This window comes from Monodon monoceros, unplaced genomic scaffold (genome assembly GCF_005190385.1).
Source record: "Monodon monoceros isolate NGI ecotype Baffin Bay Population unplaced genomic scaffold, NGI_Narwhal_1 Super_Scaffold_21, whole genome shotgun sequence".
Lineage (NCBI taxonomy): Eukaryota > Metazoa > Chordata > Mammalia > Artiodactyla > Monodontidae > Monodon > Monodon monoceros.
Window position 1 is genome coordinate 169,535,609 of NW_021703778.1, and position 9,945 is coordinate 169,545,553.

Consider the following 9,945-nt stretch of genomic DNA (forward strand, 5'->3'; position numbering starts at 1 on the left):
GGATGCGACAGTGGTGGTAAACAGAAGGGGCTCGGGAAAGGTTCGCCACAGCGATTCTCCCTTCCCCTACCCACTCCTTTCATGCAATAAGGCAGAGGACAATGAGGTGTCTGCAGGTTGGAGGAAGTGAGTCAGCCCCACCCCTGCCTTCAGGGAAATCGAGCGACAGGGACACAGGCATGGAAGAGGCCTATTAATGACACAGGATGATACGTGCTACGACACCGGTAGGTCCTGGGACAGCTAAGGTTCAGTAGAGGGGTCTTTTGTATTAGGCTTCAAAGGATGAGTAGGAGTTCAACAGCTAAAGAAGGGCAAGGGCATTGGTGGTAGAGGGAACAGAAGCTGCAAAGGCTGGGACTTGAAGAATCCAAAAATTGTCAGAATGGAGAGTCTGGTTTGTGGGGAGTAGGGACACAGGGCCCCTCACTTCACTTCTCAGGGATTCCTTCCGGCCTCCTCTTGCTTCTTTGGAGCTTTGTATGGTGTACCTCGTGTACCTGGAGCCCAGCCTGTAGGAGCCGCCTAGGTAGCAGACTGGCCTGGCAGCCAGAGGTACCACAAGGTGGGCAGGTAATAATGGTGAGCCTCCCTCCAGTCTCCCGCAAGTCTGTGGGCCAGGGCCAAAGGCAGTCCTGGTGTGAGATGGGAAGGAAGGCAACTGGGTGTGGGCATCTGGTGGCAGCCAGCCACCTGCCCGAGTCAAGGATAGGAAAATGGGCCAACAGAGAGGCTGGATTCCCTGTCCAACAGAGAGACACTTAGAGCCTAGGGTTACCACCACCCCTTGCACCACCCAACAGTGTCACCTACCTGGCTTGCACACCTCCAGGAATGGAGAACTCAGCACTCCCCAGGGCAACCTGCTCTATTCACAGCCAGAGGGACCCTCAGAAGTCCCAGCCGCCCCAGCGGCTGCCACTTTACAGATGGGTAAAGTGAGGCTCAGAGATGAAGGGGGCCTCAGAATAAGCAGAAGGGATGGGACTGGCCCCTGATCTTTGACTTTAAAAGCCCAAAGTCAGAGTGTCAGCCCCGTGTTACAACCAGTGAGATCTGGGTCCCAGCTCTGCCCTCTGGGGCACCACCATGCCTGCCAGTTCCCTCTGCCCAGGATGGAGATCAGCAAACCACTCAGAGATCGACCCCAGGACTCAGTCTGTCCAGGTGAAACTAGCCCAATGGCTTCATTTTACAGATGAGAAAATTGAGGCCAAAGAGGGGACAAGTCAAAGGACAGACTGGAGAGAGACCTGAGAGTGGAATAAAAGTTCATGACTTCCAAATCAACTGCCATGGCCAAGTAATCCCCAATTCCCTGAGGTCTGCTTGGACCACAGAAACTCGGCTTCACGATGATGAACCCACTCAGAGCACATGGGCTAGCCTCCCCACCAGGTCCCTGGTCCTAGAAATGAAAGAAACTGCATATTCATTTGTAATGTGGTGTCCTGGGTGGGATCCTGGACCAGAAAATGGGCAGTAGGTAAAAACTAAGGGAATCTGAATAAAGTATGGGCTTTAGTTAATAATAATGTATGAATATTTGGTTAATTCCTTGTATATTAGATTATAATATGTCCCTATATTTTAAGATAGTAAAATAAAGAGAATTGGGCGTGGAAGCTATGGAACCATCAATACTATCTTCACAGTTTTTCTGTAAATCTAAACCAGATGTTAAAGTTTATTTTAAAAATGAAGCGGGGCTTCCCTGGTGGCTCAGTGGTTAGGAGTCTGCCTGCCAATGCAGGGGACACGGTGTTCGAGCCCTGGTCCGGGAAGATCTCACATGCCGCGGAGCAACTAAGCCCATACGCCACACTACTGAGCCTGTGCTCTAGAGCCCGCGAGCCACAACTACTGAGCCCACGTGCCACAACTACTGAAGCCCGCGCACCTAGAGCCCGTGCTCCGCAACAAGAGAAGCCACTGCAATGAGAAGCCCGTGCACCACAACGAAGAGTAGCCCCTGCTCACTGCAACTACAGAAAGCCCGCGCTCAGCAACAAAGACTCAACACAGCCATAAATAAATAAATAAATAAATATTTCTTTTAAATTAAAATAAATAAATAAAAGTGAAGTGTATGGACTTCCCTGGCAGTCCACTGGTTAAGACTCCGCACTTCCACTGCAGGGGGCACAGTTTCGATCCCTGGTCGGGGAACTAAGATCCTGCATGTCAGAGGGTGTAGTCAAAAAATAAAATGAAAATGAAGTGTATAAAATGTACATATGTACAGATACATACATTCATAGATAGATACATATATATATATACAGATACATATATATATGTGTGTGTGTGTGTGTATATATATATATGTAGTAGTTGTTGTTAAATCCCTAACAATATTGGAAAACGGACTTTTGTGGATGGAAACTGAGAGGAACCCAACAAGGCCAGCCACTCTTCCATGACTCCTGCACACCCTCCACTCCCCCACTTCCCCTAAGCTGGGTACCAGCCCCAGTAGGCAGGGTTCACTGAACCCCAGGAAGGACCCTGATCGGAGGCCCTTGGTCAGGGTGCTCTGGTGTCTTCAGCTGCCTGTGAGAAGCAGGAAGCACCTATGCCCAGAAGTTCTGACTATAGTGTTTGCTGTCCCAGCAGAAAGTCCTCTCCTGCCCCGTGTTTGCAGAAAACAGGCCAGAATGCATTCCACACAGCACCTCCCAGCCCTCCCCAAAGCCAGCTGAGCCTAACAGCCCGTGACCCAGAGCCAGCCAACGACAGAAAGAAATCACTCCACGAAAAAGGGCAACCACCCCAAGAACGGGAGGAACTTCACACCTGGGAAAACAGAGCCACTGGAGAAAACAGAACTGGACTGAGGAATGAGAGTAACATCTCCCAGGAGACATAAAGGGCTATTCCAACCTATTAAAATAAACAAACACACCAGAGATGGGCAGGTATGTATTGTTCTTTAAAAAAAAAAAAAACCCTCAGAACTTCCCTGGTGGTCCAATGGTTAAGAATCCTCACTTCCACCGCAGGGCGCACAGGTTCAATCCCTGGTTGGGGAACTAAGATCCCACTTGCCACATGGGGCAGCCACAGGAGAAAAAAAAAAACCTCTATTGAAATGAGAGGGACTTCCCTGGTTTCGCAGTGGTTAAGAATCCGCCTGCCAATGCAGGGGACATGGGTTTGAGCCCTGGTCCGGGAAAATCCCACATGCCACGGAGCAACTAAGCCCATGCGCCACAACCACTGAGCCTGCACTCTAAAGCCCGTGAGCCACAACTACTGAGCCCGCATGCCACAACTCCTGAAGCCCACACGCCTAGAGCCCATGCTCCACAAGAGAAGCCGCCGCAATGAGAAGCCTGTGCACCGCCACAAAGAGTAGCCCCCCCTAACCGCAACTAGAGAAAGCCCACACACAGCAACGAAGACCCAACACAGCCAAAAATAAATAAATTTATTAAAAAAAAAAAAAGAAATGAGAGCTGGGGGATAGGAACAGAACCCCAACATCCTTTTAATGAGATTTCTAGGAGAGAGAATGAAGGAGAGGTGACATTTACCCCTCCCCTGCCTTGTTTTCTTCAAAGAAGCCATCTCCCACTGGAATTATAATTTGATTATATGCACATATGATTCTGCCAACCTTAAATAAATTGTTACATCATGTACTTATTTATTTGCTTACTGTCTGCTCCCTCCTCTCCAGTGTCTTTTTCCCTTGGGTTCACCCCTTGCATTGCTAATGCCTAGAAGAGTTCCTGGCACAGGAGATGACCTTAATAACAATTTGCTAAATGAAAGAATGAATGGGGACTTCCCTAGTGGCACAGTGGTTAAGACTACACGCTCCCGATGCAGGGGACCCGGGTTCGATCCCTGGTCAGGGAACTAGATCCCACATGCATGCCACAACTAAGGGTTTGCATGCCGCAACTAAGGAGCCCATGTGCTGCAACTAAGGAGCCTGCCTGCTGCAACTAAGACCCGGTGCAACCAAATTAATTAATTAAAAATGTTTAAAAGCCTACAAAAAAAAAAAAAAAAGAGGGACTTCCCTGGTGGCATGGTGGTTAAGAATCCACCTGCCAATGCAGGGAACATGGGTTCAAGTCCTGGTCTGGGAAGATCCCACACGCCGTGGAGCAACTAAGCCCATGCACCACAACTACTGGGCCTGCGCTGTAGAGCCTGCGAGCCACAACTACTGAAGCCCGTGCACCTAGAGCCCATGCTCCACAACAAGAGAAGCCACCACAATGAGAAGCCCACGCGCTGCAACAAAGAGTAGCCCCTGCTCAACGCAACTAGAGAAAGCCCACACGCAGCAACAAAGACCCAGCGCAGCCTAAAATAAATAAATAATTTTTTAAAAAAAAAGAATGAATGAGTCACATCAAACAAGTAATAACTGAGGATTTCCCCAGAACAAAGGAAAGACATGAGTCTTCAGACTGAAAACTGTGTTCAGCCAGTTTGGAAAACTCTGCAGCAAAATCTGCTAAAGCTCCACATCCATCCACCTCATGATGCAGGACTTTCACAGCAGGGTGCATCTTGCAAAGAAATGAAAATAGACATTCGCCAAAGACATGTGCAGGGATGTTCATAGCAGCTTTACTGGTAGGAGCCCTGTCCTGGAGACAACACCAATCTCCAACCACAGGAGAATGGACAGACGTCTCATGGCAAATCCACCTGCTTAAAGGTGTGCCGCAATCAAACCGTGGCACCAAAACCTACACCAACGTGGTGTATTATCTGAGCTTTTTAAATTTACTGTATTTCTAATGCTTTGACATCTTGGGGCATTGCTGACCCTGAAGAGACTGCCCTCCAGGGCTGGCCAGTTTCTAGAGATGTAAATGTTTGGCCGGGGAGTGTGCCTTCCATAAGCAAACTCACCTATCTCCAGCCCACCACCTGACCTACCTGCTCTGTACTCAGGGCCAGTATTCCCCTGCCCAAATCACCCCAGGGCCAGGTACCAGACAACTCGAGAGACAAGCTGAACAAAGTTATTCAAACTGACCAATGCTAAGCCTGCTGACCCTGCCTCATCCTTCGTGGAAACCACAATAAAGGCTCCTGCCCTGCTTCCCCCTCACACCCTGGGCTCCTGACCCTGGTGCTTCCCCGTGTGACCCTGGTGGCACTGCCTCTGCTCTTGGGAACCATGCAGGATAAACTGTCTTGTCCAGGGCAGTGGCTTCCTGATCTCTTGGCCTCATCATACCTGAATAATAATAAAACCTACATTTTAAAACAATTGGTGCGGCGAGCAGGGTGTTTTGGCCTCAGACTAAAAGGATATGCTCTTGGCATACTAACTGGTCCCACCAGGTGGCAGTGGTAGCCTGGGAGGGTGGCGCCACCTGCTGGCAACACTTGGGCTTGGTGCCACTGCCGCTGGGGACTGGCGGACGTGGCCACAATTCCTTGAGTTCTGGTCTGAGCCATTACTTGCCTAGATTCCGGGAGGACGTTCCCAGGGTCCCCCTTTTTCTTGGTTGACCAGCTAAGTTTACATAGGCCCCTCTGAAGGGAAGGAGGTGTGACTTCCCGCTAAGTGCTGTGGCCGGGCCTGACCGGGCAGCACTGATACGTGTGCACAAACTGAGCTGCTGTGAAAGGTGCCCTGCCTTTCAGCCCGGCCCACGGGGCAGAGTCGTGCTCTTCAGAGCCACACTGCCAGGGCGCCCACCCCAGGGACTGTGGCACCCTGCAGGCCCTGGGGGAAGGGCCATCGTCGTTGTGTTGTCCATTTTCCCTCCACCCAGAGGAATAGGAGGGACCACACTGGTGGAGACCTGGGGCGGGGTGGGGCGGGGGGAGGCAAAACAAGCGTCCCAGGTAGTGGCTGCTACCTAGAGGCTGACAACTGGGCCCCTTGTCCCTGCCCCTTTTTTGCTTATCGGCCCAAGACAGAAACTAAAAACCACAGAATCAAGCAGCTAAACGCCTCAAACAGAAAAGAAAAAAAAAAAAGCAGGTGGGGGAAAAGAGAAAAAAAGGAAGAAAAAGGAAAACCCTAGATACAGGGGGAGAAAGCAAAAGGTGAATAAATAAATAAATTACATATCTTATAAATATATAAATATATTTATAAAATATATAACAAATAAATTTTACATATAGTATATATTTTTTAATATTTTAAATATATAATAAATTTTACATATATACATAAATTAAAGGTCCGTAGTTTGACCCAACTGGAGATCCAAAATTTAGACACTAACAATTTATACAATAAATTATATATATATCAATACATAACTATACATAACAAAAATACCACAGAATTTATATAAAAAGATTAAAAACCACCAGTTGGCTTTTGTGCTTCTATAACATAGGTTCTAAATTAGCTTTAGTATTTGCTGACATCACCCACTGACAAAACTTCATGGGGCTTAATCAATACTGGGGCTCAAATGATTGTCATACCTGGGGATCCCACCAAATTTGAACACTGTGGCCCCTATAATCTTAGGGAAGAAACTGAATATAAAATAGAGGGGAAATAGATATACTTCACTTTAATGGTAGCCTTGCCTAAATTTCCCATAGTCATAGTACTTTTGCCCTAAAATATCTCATATTGAGCAAAGACGCTCTAACACCATGAATAATAAAATTAAAGTCTTTGGCATCTACAAATTGACTTGATAAAATGGGACCCCACAGACCCCCAGTTAAAATAGTTAATATGACCCAACGTAAGTTAAAACAGGGCTGTCAGGGAGTAAAACTTGTATATAAAACCTAATTAACAAAGGGTGAATATCCCCACTGCTTCCATTTAACGACCCAACTTTGCCTATTCTAAAACCTGGGAAAAAGAAAGGGTTCCTCCTGGTGGATTCACAACAGTAAAGCTGTGGTTCATGCATTAAGGCCCCTGACCCAATATCCAATTTTTTAAAGAATATTTATTTATTTGGCTGTGCTGGGTCGTAGTTGCGGCACGTGGGAACTTCATTGCAGCATGCATGCAGGATCTAGTTCCCTGACCAGGGATCGAACCTGGGCCCCCTGCATTGGGAGTGCAGAGTCTTAGCCACTGGACCATCAGGGAAGTCCCTCCGATATTATTAAAATCACTCCCTCCACCCAATCAAGACCAGTATTTATTTTGCTCTTACAGATTTGGCTGATATGCTCTGTTCAGTGCCTATATCAACAGGCTTTCTGCCAGTTTGCCTTCAACTCTAAAGGGACACACACACCTTTTGCAGGCTACCCATGGGGACTTCGACAGCTTTGCCATCACCTCTACATGAGAACACCCACTCCCCAGGGCCTTCCCCTACTACACCCTCCAGCTTCCCAGCAGGACCACGATGGCTGCCCCTTCCCCTTGGTTACACACAACACCACTCATTCTCACACAGACTTTACCCGATGGTCACCTCATGCCCCCAGCAACTGCCCCCCAAAACACACCAAGATAATATTGTAGAAAAACAGACAACAGCAGCAAATCATATGTATCTCTTACATTAATATTTTTAACACACTCTGATTCCACAGAGATATTGTTAGAGACCCCGGAAATTTCAGGTCTGTTTTCTTGGGTAATGCCATATAGATGAGAACCTTCGGTATAGACCAGCCTAGAAGGACCCCTAATACTTGCCACTTGTGTCCTTCCTTCCTATTCTCACAACAGAAACGTATGCCCTACTCTCTAAAATCCTCCTCTATCATCTCCCCACAAGGGTTCCTTAAAATGATGTCAAAGCATCACAGGGCCAATTATATTCATCATACCTATTTATTTTCTGTAATTCTAATGCTCTGACATCTTGAAGCCTTGTTGACATTGAAGAGGCTACCCACCTCCCAGGACTAGCCACATCCTAGAGAGAATAAACGGGGAGTGTGCTTTCCACATGCAAATTAACCAGTCCCAAGCCCATGAGCCACAATACTAAAGAATAACAAAGTAAAGATTTCAAGACTTACTGTGAGACAACATGTCCACGGTGAAAGAACAGACGCATAGACCCACGGGACAGAACAGAAAGCCCAGAAACAGACCCCACACAAATGTAGTCAGCTGATCTTTGACAACAGAGCAAAGGCATTCCATGGAGAAAAGGGTCCCTTCAGCAAAGGTTCTAGAATCACCGGACGCCCACATGCAAAAGAACAAATGAACCTAGACACAGATCTCACACAAAAAATTAACTCAAAATGGATCACAGACCTAACTGTGAAGTGCAAAATGATAAAACTTCTTCAAGAAAACAGGACGCTCAGTTTCGCCCAGGCCTTCGCAGATGGGTGCGCCAGCAACTGCTGGGCCGCGACACTGAGGCAGAGGACGGGGAGGTGGGGAAGGTGAGCCCAGTTTCGGGGGACGGCAATGCCCTTAACCCCCCTGCGGGCCCAGCCCTTGCCAACCCTGTGAAACGAGGGCCCTGGGGTTCCCTCTCACCCCACTGGCCCGAGGGCACCATCTCTAGGCCAAGGCCCACTAAACGGCCTCCTGTGACCGCGTGCTGAGCCAGGGCTTGGGTCGGGCGGAGGGGGTCCAGCAGCCAGCCTTGGGAAAGGGCATCTTGGATTACGCGGCGGGAGCGATGCGCTCTGCCCCCCAGTGCCGGGACGCCAGCTCTCGGCCATCTCAGTGGAGGTGGGCCTGGCCATCACGCTCTGTTGGCTGGGCGCCTGCTGGGAGTACCACTCCCTTCGGGGACTCCCGCACCACAGTCAGCAAGGTCATAACGGGGTGTCGGGTCCCTGCCACATGCTGCCCTCAAAGGGCTGGGTCTGCAGTCCTGGCGGCTGCTTTCTGTAGCGTTACACGGCTCCTACAGCTGGAAGGGTCCCATTCTGGCCCCGGGGATGCTCATGGCTGACTGTAAAGTGTCTGGCACTTACTGGTCGGGGAGGTCCTTTGAAGAATCTGGATTCAGGCTGCCTTGGGGGGTGCCATCCACCACCACTAGATGCGCCACCGCCAGGGACTTCAGGGTTGGCTCCGCGGGTCGCCCAGGCTGGAGGCATGTTGTTCCCAGGAGCATAGAGGGTGATTGCATGTGGAGTGCAGAGTATGCATTGCTCCCGTGGTTGATGAATACCCTTTGCAGGTGAGATAGGAGCATCCCAGGTGCGGGGAGAGTTTAATCCAGGCTGTTCGCTAGGCCTGGGCACACTGGGTAGGGCAGGGCGTTTGAAACAGGGCAGGGCAGGGCTGTGACCTTCCCACCCACACTCATTGCTTTTGCTGCCTACTTCACCTGTAACTGTAGTATGAAGGCTGGGAAGAAGGCTGCTGGGATGGCTGGCTCCACTGGACTGGAGGAGAGAGGGAACTGGAGCAGCCAGGGGCCCCAGAAGAGGAGAAAGGGAGGTGAGGCCGATTCGACACCAGCTGTGTCAGGCTTCGAAGGACGAACCCATGAAGGCATCGGGCCACACAGTGACATTTTCATCCCTCCTCGCCAGCCGTTCCTGGCTCCCCAAGACTCAACCATGGAAGGTACAGAAAGGTGTGTGACAAGAAACTCATGGCTTTTAATCCTGGCAGGAAGGACAAGGAAAACCAAAGATAAAGATTTGATCAAGTTTTACTATTCTCCCACTGGAGACGGGGGAGGGGGAATCAGTCATATTTAATAAACATCTCTCTCCTCAAAAAAAAAAAAAAAGAAAAGAAAACATAGGATGGACTTCCCTGATGCTGCAGTGGTTAAGAGTCTGCCTGCCACTGCAGGGGACACGGTTCGAGCCCTGGTCCGGGAAGATCCCACATGCCACAGAGCAACTAAGTCTGTGCGCCACAACTACTGAACCTGTGCTGTAGAGCCCGTGCTCCACAACAAGAAGCCACCGCGATGAGAAGCCTGTGCATCACAATGAAGAATGGCCCCCGCTCTCTGCAACTAAAGAAAGCCCACGTGCAGCAACAAAGACCCAACACAGCCAAAAAATTCATTCATTCATTCATTCATTCTTTAA

At 49.2% G+C, this 9,945-nt stretch overlaps 1 non-coding gene across 1 annotated transcript; it reads right to left on the reverse strand.

Annotated features, from left to right (window-relative positions):
• Nucleotides 1-6,981: 6,981 nt before the first annotated feature.
• On the reverse strand, nt 6,982-7,054 carry TRNAG-CCC. Its single transcript has one exon. It is a non-coding gene; the product is annotated as a tRNA-Gly (tRNA).
• Between the last annotated feature and the right edge of the window lie 2,891 nt (nt 7,055-9,945).